The following is a 16,892-nucleotide window of genomic DNA, read 5'->3' on the forward strand; positions in this document are numbered from 1 at the left end:
CGAGACACCTCTCCGGTCAATAACCAATAGCGGAACCTGGATGCTCATATTGGTTCCCACATATTCTACGAAGATCTTTATCGGTCAGACCGCATAACAACATACGTTGTTCCCTTTGTCATCGGTATGTTACTTGCCCGAGATTCGATCGTCGGTATCTCGATACCTAGTTCAATCTCGTTACCGGCAAGTCTCTTTACTCGTTCCGTAATACATCATCCCGCAACTAACTCATTAGTTACAATGCTTGCAAGGCTTATAGTGATGTGCATTACCGAGTGGGCCCAGAGATACCTCTCCGACAATCGGAGTGACAAATCCTAATCTCGAAATACGCCAACCCAACAAGTACCTTTGGAGACACCTGTAGAGCACCTTTATAATCACCCAGTTACGTTGTGACGTTTGGTAGCACACAAAGTGTTCCTCCGGTAAACGGGAGTTGCATAATCTCATAGTCATAGGAACATGTATAAGTCATGAAGAAAGCAATAGCAACATACTAAACGATCGAGTTCTAAGCTAACAGAATGGGTCAAGTCAATCACGTCATTCTCCTAATGAAGTGATCCCGTTAATCAAATGACAACTCATGTCTATGGCTAGGAAACATAATCATCTTTGATCAACGAGCTAGTCAAGTAGAGGCATACTACTGACACTCTGTTTGTCTATGTATTCACACATGTATCAAGTTTCCGGTTAATACAATTCTAGCATGAATAATAAACATTTATCATGATATAAGGAAATAAATAATAACTTTATTATTGCCTCTAGGGCATATTTCCTTCAGTTGCTTGTGTGAAATTGAGTGAAATTTGGAACTTGTTGAAAGTTAAATGAGAGGGAATAAAAGGACTTTCCCAAACTTTCACCTTGCACTTATGATCTCCATGAATTCAAATTCATTTCATCACAAAACCCTAGAGTGAAGATGATATGACTTCTTCCATTCAAGTAAATGAAAAAGGGTTTTGAAAAGCTTTGAATTCCATTTGGAACTATTTCAAATTCAGAAATTTTATGCAACTCCATGAGTTTCATGAGAGAAGATAAAATGACTTCTTCAAATGCTAAGAAAGAGAGTTGGAAGTTTCAAAGAATCAAATTGAAAGTCCTTTTGTAGTTATTTTGAAACCCGCTTTCAATTTGGAGTTATTTGGTTTTTATTCAAATTATTTTTCTCCAAAAATAAAATATATGAAAAAGAGGGTAAAATGATTCCCTACATTAGAAAATTGGAGAAAAATGGGTCTGAAATCATTTTGGTATTTTATAAAAAAAATATTTGGTCTTTAAATGAACCAGTAGCACTCTTTGCTTTATTTAAAATTTTCTGGATTTTATTTGCCGCTAAAAAATGTTCATGCTGTAGAAAATCTATTTCTGAAAATTTTGATATATAATATGCCTATATATCATTTTTATTATTTGTTTTTTATTTTTATTTTTGTTGTCTTTGTTTAAAAAGACAGAAAAAAGAAAGCCCACCGACCGCGCCAGGCCAAGCCAACCGGCCCCGCCCAGTAGCGGCCAGCGCCCGCGCCCGAACGGCCTCGACCTCGCTCGCCCTCGCGCCCAGTCGCCGACAGGTGGACCCCACCTGTCGAGTCTTTCTTCCACCCCGAGCAGGAGTCCTACTCCTGTACGCCTCGTCGGCCGCTCACCGTGACCGACCTGGACCCTCCCTCGCCTTGCCCCTCCTCCACGGAAGCCGCATATAAATACTCGTCAACCCCGGCCTCTTTTTTTCATCAAATCCCAAGCCCGAAGCCACCACAGCCCGTGCCCGCACTTGCCGGATTTTGAAGCTCCGCCAGAGATCCGCCGCCTCGCCCCGCGCTCCACAGCCGCGCTCGGCCTCCGTCTCCACCGCCATCGGACGCGCCACTCCGCGCCGCATCTCCTAGTACCTTCGCTCGAAGCCGCCGACCACCGGAGCCGCCGCCCCGTCAAAGCCGAAGCCGCCGCCGCCGTCTTCTCCGTCATCGACGACCTCCACCACCGCGGAACGCCACCGGAGCCACCTCGACCGTCCGATCTCCCTTCCACGGTCAGGATTAGATCAGCTTTGTTTTTTAATTATTATTTCGAATCGTTTTCTTTATTTAGCGAACGTTCATTCGTTTAGGATCTGGAGCGAACAGATTCGTTAGCTTAGGTTCTGTAACGGACGTTCGTCCAATAGATTTTTCTTTTTCTGTTTATTTTTGGCCAGGGACCCATCCGTAATTATTTTTCTTTTGCAGTTTAGCCCCTAGTTTTCAAACGATCACAACTTTCTAACCGCTTGTCCAAATTCAACGAAACCAACATCATGATCTCATCTATCCAGAGAACTTATTAAATCAACTTTTTGAGAATTTAAAATTGAATTAGATCAGATTCAAATTTAAACATGTTTTGGTTATAACTTGACTTTCACAACTCCGATTTAATTGATTCTTTTTGCAAATCGAAGCTCTTGACATGTACTTCCTGTTAAGATCAAAATCACATAATTTTGCTGCTGTTAAAAATATGTTTGTGTCCATGAGCTTTATTTGATGGTTCTGAAGTTTTCCGAAGTATTTTTCTACGTTCTTTTGGATCTTTGAGTGATTGCTTATGTGTGGTTATAATTTCTTGCTCATGACGGATTGAACAGAGTGTGATGAGTAGATCTATCACAAATTATGAGTGTGAAGAATCTTCATCAACAGTACAAGGCAAGTTCACACTTTGATCATACTTTTCATACCCAGTTTTTATGCATTAGTTTCACCCCCAAACATTGCATGAGTAGGATTAGGAATTGGGTTTTGCTATGTAGTTCATGAGGTAGGAACCTATGGTCCTTGAAACACCCCGGGAATATACATTATGTTCATATTGCTTAGCCATGCTCGTAGACATGGATTGGTATTCATGCAAGTTGTGAGAGATATAATAATTAAGGGTAACTTTAAGGTGGAAACATTAACACACATCTGGGTGGAATGGTTGGGGCACCCTGGGGATACCAGTGGCTTTCCCGGGCACCTCGGGAATCCAGTGTTGTCCTAGGAGATCCCGGGGGACCCGTGTGATCATCTTATGGAATGCCACCCACTCTCAAAGGGATCATAAGATTATTCATGCTAGAAACTTCCGTGTGCAGCCACAAGCCATTATGGGCGCATCTGGCATAGTTGAGTAAGTTGTGGGAAACCTTTCCATGATGGGCTAGCAGATGTAGGGGATTGTAGGTGTACCAGCCTATCTATCGGTTAAGGGGACCTCCTCAGAAAGACTGTGTCTCGATCATCCGTTTCTCAAACATCAAGCAGTGCGAGAAATTCAACGGAGGAGATCGAGTCTTGTGGGGAAAAGTGTGCAAACCTCTGCAAAGTGTACAAACTAATCATGATTAGCCGTGTCCCCGGTTTGGACATCTTGAGTATCTGGTATTTGAATTATTGGTTGATCTCATCACTCTATTTAATGAAATTGTTGGGTTATTTTTATTACTTGGGAATTTTTGGGATTGAGTGGGGTTTACCTTCTCAAAATGGGTAATTTAACTTAGTAGTAAATAAAAGTTTATTCCTTTGTTGTAGGAAAAATTAGCTTTATGCAAAATTAAACTTAGAGCCTCCACCAGCCAAATATGCATATAGATATAGAAATTTTCATTATTATTCTATGGTGTGAAATTGCCAGTACATTCAATGTACTGACCTACATGGCTGCAACGTCTCATGTTGCAGGATTCTTACGATGGGTAAGTGATACGTTAGGGTTACGATGTCTACACTCAAGTTTGCCGTTGGTGTTGTTGGGAACTCCACAGCTTTGTTGTATCGACCAAACCTCAAATAGTCTGATCTACCGTGCACCAGTGTCATCCCTGGATCAGTAATGCCGACACGCACAGTACTTGGAGGATTTATAACAGAGTAGCAATCACACAATTATTACATCGAGTATCTCAAGAGAGAAATAAGTATGACAAATATGGCTTAAGGCCATCTAAAACGATAACAACGGAAGACTTGGACAATAAGTGAGTCCATCAAGTCCAACGGCATCACTGAGTATAAGACCACGACCTAAGGCACCTTACTCGTCGTCTGAAAAGTCTGCAACATGAAACGTTGCAGCCCGAAAACGGGTCAGCACATGGAATATGCTGGCAATGTAACACATAGAGAGTAATGAACAAAATAATGCTATACTACATGCATATATGGTTGGTAGAAGGCTCTATGGTTACAGTTTTGCGAAAAGCCAATTTTTCCCTACTGCAAAGGAATAAATTTTATTTAACTATCATGGTGGTTGTTAAACATTGAGAATGGTTGACAGCATTCTCAATCCCAATTAAGTATCATCATTAACCCAACAAAATTAATTAAAGTAACATGATGATGAGATTCACATGATAATCCAAGAACTAGATACTCAAGATGTCCATAACTGGGGACACGGCTAACCATGATTAGTTTATACACTCTGCAGAGGTTTGCGCACTTTTCCCCACAAGACTCGATCTCCTCCGTTGGGATTCTCGCACTTCAGGGTGTTTGAGAAACGGATGACCGAGACACAGTCTTTCAGAAGTGTTAACTCTCTACTCCGGGTAGACAGTACCACCTACAACCCCTACATCTGCTAGTCTACCTCTTCAAGAGCTCACACAACATAATCAACTATGCTAGAGCCCATAATAGCTTGTGGCTGCACACGGAAGTTTCTAGCATGAATAATCTCATGATCCCTTTGAACCTGGGTGGCGGTCCAAAAGAAAAACAGGCAATCCTGGAATACCCAGGTACCTCAATCCACCCAGATGTGAGTTTTAGTTGCCACCTTAAGGTTAATCATTAATTAACAATCTCACATCTGTCATGGTAACACTCAAACCCAATCCACGTCTACTAGCATAGCATAGTAATATGAGCAACGTAGAAGTAACTCCCAAGGGTTTGATAATAAATAGGTGATAGGTACTACCTCAACTACTTCCCAATACCCACAATTTAATTAGGTCCTAATCATGCAATGTCTGAGGGTTGATCTAATGCAATAAAACTGGGTAGTAAAAGAGGTATGATCAAAGTGTTACTTGCCTTGCTGATGATCCGTGAAACCTAGAGATTCGAAGTAGCAAGCGGCGCACTCCGGGTACTCTATCGCAAACAAACAAGCATACAATAAGCACTCATCTAATGCACAGGTAAAACTCAAATAAAGATCTAACCAGAAATTTCAACTTAAGAACTCCGGTTTGCAAAAAGAATCAAATCAAACGAAGCAACGAAAGTCAAACGGCGAAAGAAACAAGCTTCGTTTACTAATCTGGATCTAAGTCAAATTTTACAGTAGCTAAAACTTGTTTGAGTAGGTTAGACAGAAAGAGAATTTCGAGACAAAACTCTAGGCGCTTGAATCGCCTGATTCCGATAAACAAGCTAACGGATATACCAGAATGAAAATCAAATCAGAAATCGCGATCTGGAATAATCGCGGAAAAACTGACGAACAGTTAAACGAACGGACGTTCGTTAACTGCGACTAACCGGCGAACATGTTCGTTAAAACGAACGAACCGGCGAACGTTCACTAACTAACTAAACCGAAAGAAAAATAAACCAATCTATAAAAAAATTAGACCTAGGGTTTCGGAAAAAAATAAACCGAACGGTTTTTTTTGATAATAAACCGGACGGTGGACGACGGCGGCGGCTAACCTCCGGCGAGGCTCGGGACGGGCTCCGGCGGGGTCGTAGGGGTGCGGCGAGGGGCGGCGGGGCTCGGGGAGGGGACGGGCGACGTCGAGGGGCGGCGGGCGGCGGCGTTCAGGGCTCCGGGCGGCGGCTGCTCTCGGCTCCGGCGGCTTCGGGTCTGGGGGAGGTGGCGGCGGGGCGGGGTACTTATAGGTGGGGGGTGCTGCCGTGGGGGAGGGGGCAAGGCGGCGGGAGTCGGCGTCGAGCCGGACTCGGGCGGCGGCGCAGTCTCCAGGAGGGAGACGGCGGCGGGGTAGGCTGGGCCGCTCGGCTGGGCTTCGGCCCAGTCGGCGCTCGCGGGATTTTTTTTAAATAATTTCGCCGAACAAAAAAAATCATAGAAAAATAAATAAAAATCCAAAAATGCTAAAACAAATTTTCATCGTCTAATTAAAATAATTAGAACGAGATGAACATTTTCTTGGCCCAAAAATGCTGTTTTGAAAACGTGCAATTTTTCTAATGCAAATAAAATTGCAAATAAAATCCTAATAAAATCAAATATTTGATTTTAATATTTTTCCTCCAATATTTCAATTATTTTGGAGAAGTCATATTTTCTCCTCTCGTATATTTTAATATGAAATATTTTTCGGAGAGAAAAATAAATTAAAACCAAAAAAAAATCCTCGTTTCATTATTTAATAAAATCAATTATGAAAACCGCGAAAAATCCCCAACTCTCTCCGAGGGTCCTTGAGTTTCTTAGGATTTTCGAGGATTTTGCCGAAATGCAATAAAATATGCTATGCAATGATGATCTAATGTATAACATTCCAAATTGAAAATTTGGGATGTTACATTTGTTGTTTCTTCCGCTATATGGATTGAGGTAAAGGTATTTACGTTACTTTTACATGTGATTGCACTCTGTTATAAATCCTCGAGTACTGTGTGTGTCAGCATACCGATCCAGGGATGACACATAAGCATAGAGACTTCGATCCATTCGGGTTGGGTCGCTACAAGATGGTATCAGAGCACACGTTGACTGTAGGACGTGACCCCTAGAAACTGGCAGCCCTTAGGAGATGATTTCTCTAAAACTTTATTTTCAAAAGAGATCCCTTAACTCCCATCTTTTCTAAAGCTTTACCAAGTATTTCCCCTCACCTCAAGTAGTTAGACTATACCCCTTTTCCCCCTTTTGACCACGCGAGGATTCAACTGATGAGACCACTCCAAGAAGTACAAGATATCGGACAACTAAGACCACTTTGGAATAAAGAGGATTTTACAGGGAATTAGAATAATGGAAACTACAACGGTTGAAGACTCCGAAGACTAGGAGAATTTGAAGGCTCGGAAGAATTTCCAGATTGGTATGACCTAGGAAGGCTACCCTTATGGAATTTGTCAGACTATTGAAGTTGTCAATACCAGAGATCAAGGTGCGTTGGAGAAAGACCGGAACATGGAGCGTTAAAACTCAAAGTTTTTGTCAAGAAAACCCTAAGGCAGGAGATATCAACCATGGAATGATAGCTCATGGCAATGACAAGGGTGATGATGACATGTACCTAGGGTAGGGTAATAGGCCTGACCTGGACACCCTTCCCAAGCACACTGCCCTATAGTCAAAGGCATTCAAAGAACAACAACATTCACCCGCTGAAATCACCTCAGAGTGCAACCCACTCGACCAACAGTTCCACTCGGATAACCCAATTCCATTCAACCAGGATATACTCACTCGACCACATCAGAAATCACTCGGAGTACAGAAGATCTAAAGTCACTCAGGATGGCAACGGTCAGGTGTTCACTCCATAGTCTTAATGATCATTTATATGCCTTTATTGCTGGCGTTACCAGTAACGCCCCACCTTTATGTCCATTGAACCCTTTGTAATGTGGGCTGGCTGGGGTCCTGGCGCACTCTATATAAGCCACCCTCCTCCACTGGCACAAGGGTTCGCACCCCCTGTAACTTCACGCATAATCCAATCGACCGCCTCCGGGCCCCAAGACGTAGGGTCGTTACTTCCTCCGAGAAGGGCCTGAACTCGTAAATCTTGCGTGCACAACCTCATGTAGCTAGGATCTTGCCTCCTCCTATGTACCCCTATTCTACTGTCAGACATAGAACCATGACAGTTGGCGCCCACCTTGGGGCAGGTGTCTTAGCGAATTTCCGGTGAGGTTGCGATTTTCTGATTCCCATCATCATGGTTTCCGGCGGTGGTTTGGCTAAGGGCCGCGAGATCCGTCTTGGCGCGCTCGTTTTCGTCACCGATGACTCCGCCTGGCTCCAGGAGGCTCCTCTCGACGTCAAGGTGCTCCCCATCCGCGGGGCGACGCACTTTCGCGCATGTGTCCGCGGCGTTCTTCTGCGGCAGCCGTCGACTCATTATCGGTCGGCTCCCGCAACGTCTTCGCTTCCCGCTGCTCGTCGCTGCAAGCGGTCTGGTCGATCGCGGCTTCAGCGATGGGTGAAGCACGCGGTGGCCCGTTAGTCGGCCACCCCTCAAGTCATGGCAATCGAGCCCGACGAATCTCTCTACGGGATGTTCGACCTGTCGACTGGCTTCGTCGAGACCCTGTCCGAGTGCGACAGCAGCGACCCCGCGGTAGAAGTCCTGATGGTCGACACACCGCGCAGCCCGCCTGGTTTCCATCACGGCGAAGGCGATGATGGCGGCGGCGATCGATCGCGTGTTCATGAGGAGTATCATCCCGAAGCCCTCACTTCACAGCAGAGGGAGGAGCTGCACCGCCGCAACATGGACGCCCTCCACACTCCCATTGTCGGGGAGACCGCCGAGGCCCGGGTCTTGGAGGCCGCATGCCTGGCCACTTTGGCTGAGCGTGCACGGCTGGAGAACCTTCAACATTCACTCGACGAACGCACTCGACAACAGATTCCCGAATCCAACCGACGTAGACAGTTGTTCCCGCCTGAACCTCAGGTATACCGCACTCCGATTCAGAACCTTACAGCTGCAACCCGAATAGCAGAGTTGATTCAGCCGTCCCAATCAGAGGCTGGAAGAGGTTTGGTGCAGATCAGGGCACTGCTCCGAGCAGCAGGAGAACAGAACACAGCCGTTTCTCAGTCTCGCAACAGGATCCATAGCAGATCTGTGGTGGCTGACACGGTTCAGTCGACCCACAGCCCAAGATCGCCCCCGCGGCATGAGGGACGTGGGCATCGCCAAGAGCAGTATTTGGGTCGGAATCACGAGCAGTATGATCATCGACTCGGCCGTGATGACCGCCGTCGAGTGCCTATGCCCCCTCCGAGGGGCGGATCGTATGTCCCCCGGCAATATGATGACAGGCGCCTGTACAGTGATGAGCGGAGGGTCCCAGTCGATCCAAGAAAGCCAGGGTTTGATGCGAGGTCGATCCTCGTTCAAGGTCTGGTCGACAGGAACAGAGCACAAAGGGAAGGACTCGACAGAGACCGCCCGACTGGCAGCAGAGTTCATGTCTCCAGACCTGAGTGTTTCAGCAGAGCTATCAAAGCCGCTGAGATTCCTCCCAATTTCAGATTGGCAACGGGAGTGAGCAAGTTCACCGTTGAGTCGAAGCCTGACACTTGGCTGGAGGATTACTGAGTGGCCATACAGATCGGTGGTGGTAATGATGAGGTAGCCATGAAGCATCTCCCCTTGATGTTGGAGGGTTCGGTCAGAGCATGGTTGAATCAGTTAACTCCAGGCAGCATATTCAGTTGGGAAGAGTTAGCCCGAGTGTTTGTCAGGAAATTTGAGGGCACATGCAAATGACCTGCAGGGTTGGCAGAATTACAACATTGCGTACAAAAACCGAATGAAACTTTGACGTATTACATCCAGAGGTGGACCACTTTGCATCACACAGTGGAGAATGTGTCTCAGCACCAAGCAGTTTGCACCTTGAAGGAGGGCGTTCGGTATAGATAGCTCAACCTGAAATTCGGTCGGACAGGAGACATGACCCTGACCCGAATGATGGAAATAGCCACTCGCTACGCTAACGGCGAAGAAGAAGACCGGCTCCACAGTGGCAAGGGAAAACCAGCCGGCCAGGACACCGGACGAGGTAATTCCAATCGGAAGCATAAGCGCAAAGCCGAGCCCGTGGGTCCTGGAGAGGCTGCAGTTGTGACTCAAGGAAAATTCAAGGGAAAGCCTAAGGGGCCCTGGATCCCCAAGAAGGTAAAAGATCAAGCAGGAAATGATGTGTTGGATTTGCCATGTCACATTCACATACCACTCGACAATGTCGACTCCTTATCCAGCAGTTCCGAGAGAAACAACCCAGTGAGAAAGAGAAGGAATCTGATAAGGATGAAGACAAAGAGGAGGATGATGGTTTCCCCAACGTCAATTCCACCTTAGTGATTTTTGCTGACATCGAGAGCAAAAGTCGACTGAAAGTCATAAAAAGAGAGGTAAACATGGTTGCTTCGGCAACAACGACGTATTTGAAGTGGTCAAAGACTCCTATCACATTCGACCAGTCCGATAACCAGCACACGTAGCCACCCCGGGAGGCAAGCGTTAGTGGTCGACCCAGTCATTGGGGGCACCCGACTGACCAAAGTACTGATGGATGGTGGCAGTGGTTTGAATATTTTGTATGCTGAGACCTCAGGGGGATGGGCGTTCCGATGTCCAAGCTCAGTGAGAGCAACATGCGGTTCCACGGCGTCATCCCTGGGAAGAAAGCCGATTCACTCGGCCAGATCACTCTTGACGTGGTTTTCGGTGATTCAACGAATTACCGCAAAGAAAAGTTGACATTTCAAGTTGTGGATTTTCACAGTGCCTATCATGTCATTCTGGGCAGACCTGCATACGTCCGTTTCATGGCTCGACCATGTTACGTGTACCTTAAGCTGAAGATGCCTGGCCCCAGGGGCGTGATCACAGTCACTGGTAATCGGCAGAGAGTAGAAGAGTGCCTCCAGAAGGGCTCAAAAATTGCCGATGAACAGATGGCAGCGGTGGAAATGCAAGAGTATCAGAAGAACGTAGAACCGAGTGATTTGTTACGTGCCAAGAAGCCTGCTTCAGAGTCTACATTTCAGTCGTCTGGTGAAACGAAGCCAGTCCACATTCACCTGACTGCTCCCAATGCTGCTCCGACTCATATTTCAACAACACTCGACAACAAATAGGAAGAAGCGCTCATCCAGTTCCTCCGTGAGAACTGGGACATCTTTGCATGGAAGCCTTCTGACATGCCAGGTGCACCTACGGATCTGGCTGAGCACCGTTTGCGAGTCGACCCGAAAGCAAAACCTGTCAAAGAGCATCTCCTCGGTTTGCCGTGGAGAAGAGGAAGGCCATTGGCGAGGAGGTGGCTCGGCTTCTCGCAGCTGAGTTCATCCGAGAAATATACCACTCAGAGTGGCTTGCCAATGTCGTCATGGTCCCCAAGAAAGACGATTCACTTAGATTGTGCATCAACTTCAAACATATCAATCAGGCCTGCTCGAAAGATCATTTCCCTCTGCCCCCGCATCGGTCAAATTGTCGACTCGACTGTGGGATGCGAGCGTTTGTCCTTTTTGGACGCTTATTCCGGGTACCATCAGATCCGACTATATGGACCAGATGAAATAAAAACAGCTTTTATCACCCCATTCGGGTGCTTTTGCTATGTTACCATGCCCTTTGGTCTCAAGAATGCTGGTGCCACATTTATGAGAATGATTCAGAAGTGCCTGCTCACTCAAATCAGTCGGAATGTGAAGCATATATGGATGACATCGTGGTTAAGTCGCGTAAAGGTTCCGACCTGCTGGTTGACCTCGCCGAAACCTTTGCCAACCTGAGGAGATATGATATCAAGCTTAATCCGCCGAAGTGCACATTCGGAGTCCCAGGTGGAAAGTTACTCGGTTTCCTCGTTTCCAAACGAGGGACCAATGCAAACCCAGAGAAAGTTGGTGCAATCCTCCGAATGAAACGCCCTGTGCGTGTGCATGATGTTCAGAAGCTCACTGGTTGTTTGGCTACTTTGAGTCGATTCATCTCTCGTCTCGGTGAAAAGGTATTGCCTCTTTACCGACTGATGAAGAAATCTGATAAGTTCGAGTGGACTCATGAAGCTGTTGCAGCATTTGTAGAGCTCAAATCCCTGCTTTCCACCCAGCCGGTGCTCGCTGCCCCAATCAGCAAAGAGCCTTTACTGCTTTATATTGCAGCCACTGGACAAGTTGTCAGTATAGTACTCATGGTCGAGCGGGAAGAAGAAGGTAAAGCCTACAAGGTTCAACGCCTAGTGTACTATATTTCTGAAGCTTGACTCCATCCAAGCAAAGATATCCGCATTATCAGAAACTTGTTTATGGAATTTACTTGACCGCGAAGAAGGTTGCACATTACTTCTCAGATCATTCGATTACATTCGTCAGCGACGCTCCATTGTCAAAAATTCTGAACAACAGAGATGCAACTGGTCGAGTGGCAAAATGGGCGATTGAACTCCTTCCGTTGGATATCAAGTTTGAGGCAAAAAAGCAATCAAGTCCCAAGCAATAGCAGATTTCCTCGCCGAGTGGGTTGAGCAGCAACAACCGACTCAGATTCACTCGGAGCATTGGACTATGTCCTTTGATGGATCCAAGATGTTGAATGGTTCTGGTGCTGGGGTAGTCCTAGTATCCCCACGAGGCGACAAGCTCAGTTATGTTCTCTAGATTCACTTTGATTCCTCCAACAATGAAGCTGAATATAAGGCACTTCTTTATGGGTTGCGTATGGCCATTTCACTCGGCGTCCGTCACCTAATGGTTTACGGTGACTCAATTTTAGTGGTCAATCAAGTGCTGAAAGAGTGGGACATCAGGAGCCCAGCTATGACTGGCTATTGCAATGCAGTAAGAAAGTTAGAAAAGAAGTTTGAAGGGTTAGAGCTCCACCATATACCCTAACTGAAGACTTAAGCAGCTGACGACTTGGCAAAGATAGGTTCCAAGCGGGAGTCCATTCCCAGCAATGTGTTTTTGGAGCATCTTCACACCCCGTCTGTTCAAGAAGATCCTTTCACAAAAGAGCCCCTGAGGGAGTCCTGGATTAAGGGGTCCTCGGGCGTCCGGACTATGGTACGTGGGCCGGACTGATGGGCTGTGAAGATGCAAGACCGAAGACTCTCTCCCGTGTCCGGATGGGACTCTCCTTTGCGTGGAAGGCAAGCTTGGCGTCTGGATATGAAGATTCATTTCCCAGTAACCGACTTTGTACAACCCTAGTCCCCTCCGGTGTCTATATAAACCGGAGGGCTTAGTCCATAGAAAGACAATCATAATCATATAGGCTGGACTTCTAGGGTTTTAGCCATTACGATCTCGAGGTAGATCAACTCTTGTAATACTCATATTCATCAAGGTCAATCAAGCAGGAAGTAGGGTATTACCTCCATAGAGAGGGCCCGAACCTGGGTAAACATTGTGTCCCCTGTCTCCTGATACCATCAACCTTAGATGCACAGTTCGGGACCCCCTACCCGAGATCCGCCGGTTTTGACACCGACAGCCCCCGCAACTGAAAAGTTCTACTGATCTGACTGAAGTTGAAATCCCAGCCGTGGTCGACCTGATCATGGAGGTTTTGGTCATCATCCCCGATTGGACGATGCCTTATATTGCATACCTGCTCAGAAAGGAACTTCCAGAAGATGAAGATGAGGCCCGTCAGATTGTCCATCGATCCAAAGACTTCACCGTGATAGGTGGACGGCTTTTCAGAGAGAGTGTTACTGGAGTTGCTCAGTGATGCATCATGCCAGAAGAAGGTTGGATGATCCTCAATGATATCCACTAGAGGACCTGTGGTCACCATGTGTCCTCTCGGACCATCGTGGCCAAAGCATACCGAGCGGGATTATATTGGCCACGAGCAAATGAGATGGCAAAAGATATAGTCGACAAATGTGAAGGCTGTCAGTTCTATTCCAACATGTCTCACAAGCCTGCTTCAGCCTTGAAAACCATTCCACTCGTTTGGCCATTTGCTATTTGGGGATTGGATATGGTTGGACCCCTGAGGACCGGTAGAAGTGGTTTCACTCATTTGCTTGTAGCAATCGACAAATTCACTAAATGGATTGAAGCCAAGCCCATCAAGAATCTCGATTCAGGCACTGCCATCAGTTTCATCACAGAGCTGGCGTTCAGATATGGAGTCCCTCACAGTATTATCACGGATAATGGCTCCAACTTTGATTCTGATGAGTTCAGAGAATTCTGTGCCTCCCAAGGAACTCAGGTCGACTATGCTTCTGTCGCGCATCCACAGTCGAATGGGCAGGCGGAGAGGGAAAATGGTTTGATCCTCCAGGGGATGAAACCCCGGTTGATGCGTGACCACAAGCATGCGGCTGGTTCTTGGGTGGACGAGTTACCATCAGTCCTTTGGGGATTGAGAACAACACCGAATCGGTCGACTGGTCGGACCCCTTTCTTCATGGTCTATGGGGCTGAAGCCGTGCTGCCGAGTGATTTACTTCACAACACACCCCGAGTAGAACTTTTTTCAGAAGCTGAAGCAGAACAAGCTCGACAAGATGTTGTTGACCTTCTGGAAGAAGAAAGAGAGATGGCTTTGATCCGGTCGACCATTTATCAGCAAGACCTCCGTCGATTCCATGCCAAAAACATGCGAGGTCGAGCATTTCAGGAAGGAGACCTTGTGCTCCGAGTGGATCAGCAACGGCCCCACAAGCTTGCTCCTGCTTGGGAAGGTCCCTTTATCATCACCAAGGTGCTCCACAACAGAGCATATCACCTCTACAATGTGGAACAGAAGAAGGACGAGCCACGTGCTTGGAATGCGGAGCTGCTCCGCCATTTTTACACTTAAACACTCGAGTCTACGAGTTGTAATAAGAATCGTTCAGTTTGCTTATCAAAGACAAGATTTTTGTAATAACTTAATGATTGTTGTCTTGTCAATGCATGTGTCTAAATCCCCTAGTGGGTGTCTTAGCTGCGAACCTGATTCGCCTAAGTCTCAAAAACTACTTCGAAAGGAGAGCAATCTTCCCACTCGAGGGCTTAGTTGTGAACCTGATTCGCCTAAGTTTTAAAAATCCTACCGAGTGAAGAACAACCCTCTCACTTGGGGGCTTAGCTGCGAACCTGATTCGCCTAAGTTTTAAAAATCCTACCGAGTGAAGGGCAACCCCCTCACTCGGGGGCTTAGCTGCAGTTCCGTACTCGCCTAAGTTGGAAAAATCCTACCGAGTGAAGGGCAACCCTCTCACTCGGGGGCTTAGCCGCGAACCTGATTCGCCTAAGTTTAAAAAATCCTACCGAGTGAAGAGCAACCCTCTCACTCGGGGGCTTAGCTGCAGTTCCGTACTCGCCTAAGTTGGAAAAATCCTACCGAGTGAAGGGCAACCCTCTCACTCGGGGGCTTAGCCGCGAACCTGATTCGCATAAGTTTAAAATATCCTACCGAGTGAAGAGCAACCCTCTCACATGAGGGCTGAGCCGCGAACCTGATTCGCCTAAGTTTAAAAAATCCTACCGAGTGAAGAGCAACCCTCTCACTCGGGGGCTTAGCTGCAGTTTCGTACTCGCCTAAGTTGGAAAAATCCTACCGAGTGAAGAGCAACCCCTCACTCGGGGGCTTAGCTGCAGTCCCATACTTGCCTAAGTTTGAAAAATCCTACCGAGTGAAGAGCAACCCTCTCACTCAGGGCTTAGCTGCAGTTCCGTACTCGCCTAAGTTTGAAAAATCCTACCGAGTGAAGGGCATCCCCCTCACTCGGGGACTTAGTTGCAGTCTCGTACTCGCCTAAGTTATAAAAATCCTACCGAGTGAAGAGCAAATATCTCACTCAGGGGCTTAGCTGCAGTCTCGTACTCGCCTAAGTTTTAAAAATCCTACCGAGTGAAGAGCAAACCTCTCACTCGGAGGCTTAGCTGCAGTCTCGTACTCGCCTAAGTTTAAAAAACCTCCGAGTGAAGAGCAATCCTCTCCCTCAAAGACTTCGCCACGCGCTCCGTCTTTATCTGCAAGGACGACGAGGTGCAAGTCGTCTGCGACCCTCTCCTCAGAGCTGTGCCACAAATACAATGTATGCTCCATCTCGATCCGCAAGGACGACGAGGTGTAGGTCGTCTGCGACCTTCTCTTCAGAACTGCATCACATGTACAAAAGTCTGTTCCGAGTGAAGAAGCAAGTTCCACTCGGAGACAAAGGCAAGCATATTCAAGGAAAAAACCAAGTTTAGATAAATCCCTCGAGGTTCCGAACCGCAAATAAAAGTACTCGGGCATCAGGTCCGAAGGAGTTTAACGGTTACAAAATCACTCGGCATTCTGAGGCAAATTTAATCAGAGCATAAAGTTTGTTCACTCCGTAGGAGGAGGGCTGGCAGGCTCGACGAACTCATCCAAGTCAATTCCATCTGCAATGCGAGTGGCTACTTCGATGAAGGTTTCCATGAACGATGGAAGTCAAGCTTCTTGGTATTGGCGACCTTGAGCGCTGCTAGTTTCTCTTCCTTGGCTTCTTTGTAGTGGACACGAACCAGAGTCAGAGCCACGTCAGCACCACACCGAGCAGATGACTTCTTCCATTCCTGCACTCGACCGAGGATCTCGTTGAGTCGAGTCATCAGAGACTCGAGGTCATTTTGGAGCGTCACCCTTGGCCAGAGTGCCATGTGGATCCGTAACACCGCAACCTTCAGTCGAGCGAGGTAGTCCATGATGCTGGCAAGACGGGATTCCAGTCGGAGCATGTTCATGGCAGCTTCATCTTTAACAGGGGAGTTGATGGGGTCCAAGCTTGTTTCGATTCGCCCAGTCTCTTCCTCGAAGTTTTGGCAGAATTTTGCACACACAGAGAACTGATGGGTCGTCAGCTTTATGATGAGTCGACAACAGCAGATCAGTTGAATAAGGAAAAATACTTTCAAGCATAAGGAACAGCTTCTTGGTGAGCCCTCCCAGATAAACCTCTAGCTCGTCCCTCTTTCGAGTGAGATCTCCAACTTTGTCAGTCAAAGTCACCTTGTCCTTCTTCAGCTGCACAACTTCCTTGTTGGCTTCACTGATGGCAGTCTTCAGTTTGGCGTTTTCATCCTCTAATTTACCGACCGAAGCCAGCTTCTTGTCGGCAAGTTCCGTTTTCTCCCGCGCTGTTTTCTGGGCTGCGGCAATGTCAATATCCTTCTGCTCCAGTGCCTGCTTCATT

The sequence above is a fragment of the Triticum aestivum genome, chromosome 7D, assembly GCF_018294505.1.
Source record: "Triticum aestivum cultivar Chinese Spring chromosome 7D, IWGSC CS RefSeq v2.1, whole genome shotgun sequence".
Lineage (NCBI taxonomy): Eukaryota > Viridiplantae > Streptophyta > Magnoliopsida > Poales > Poaceae > Triticum > Triticum aestivum.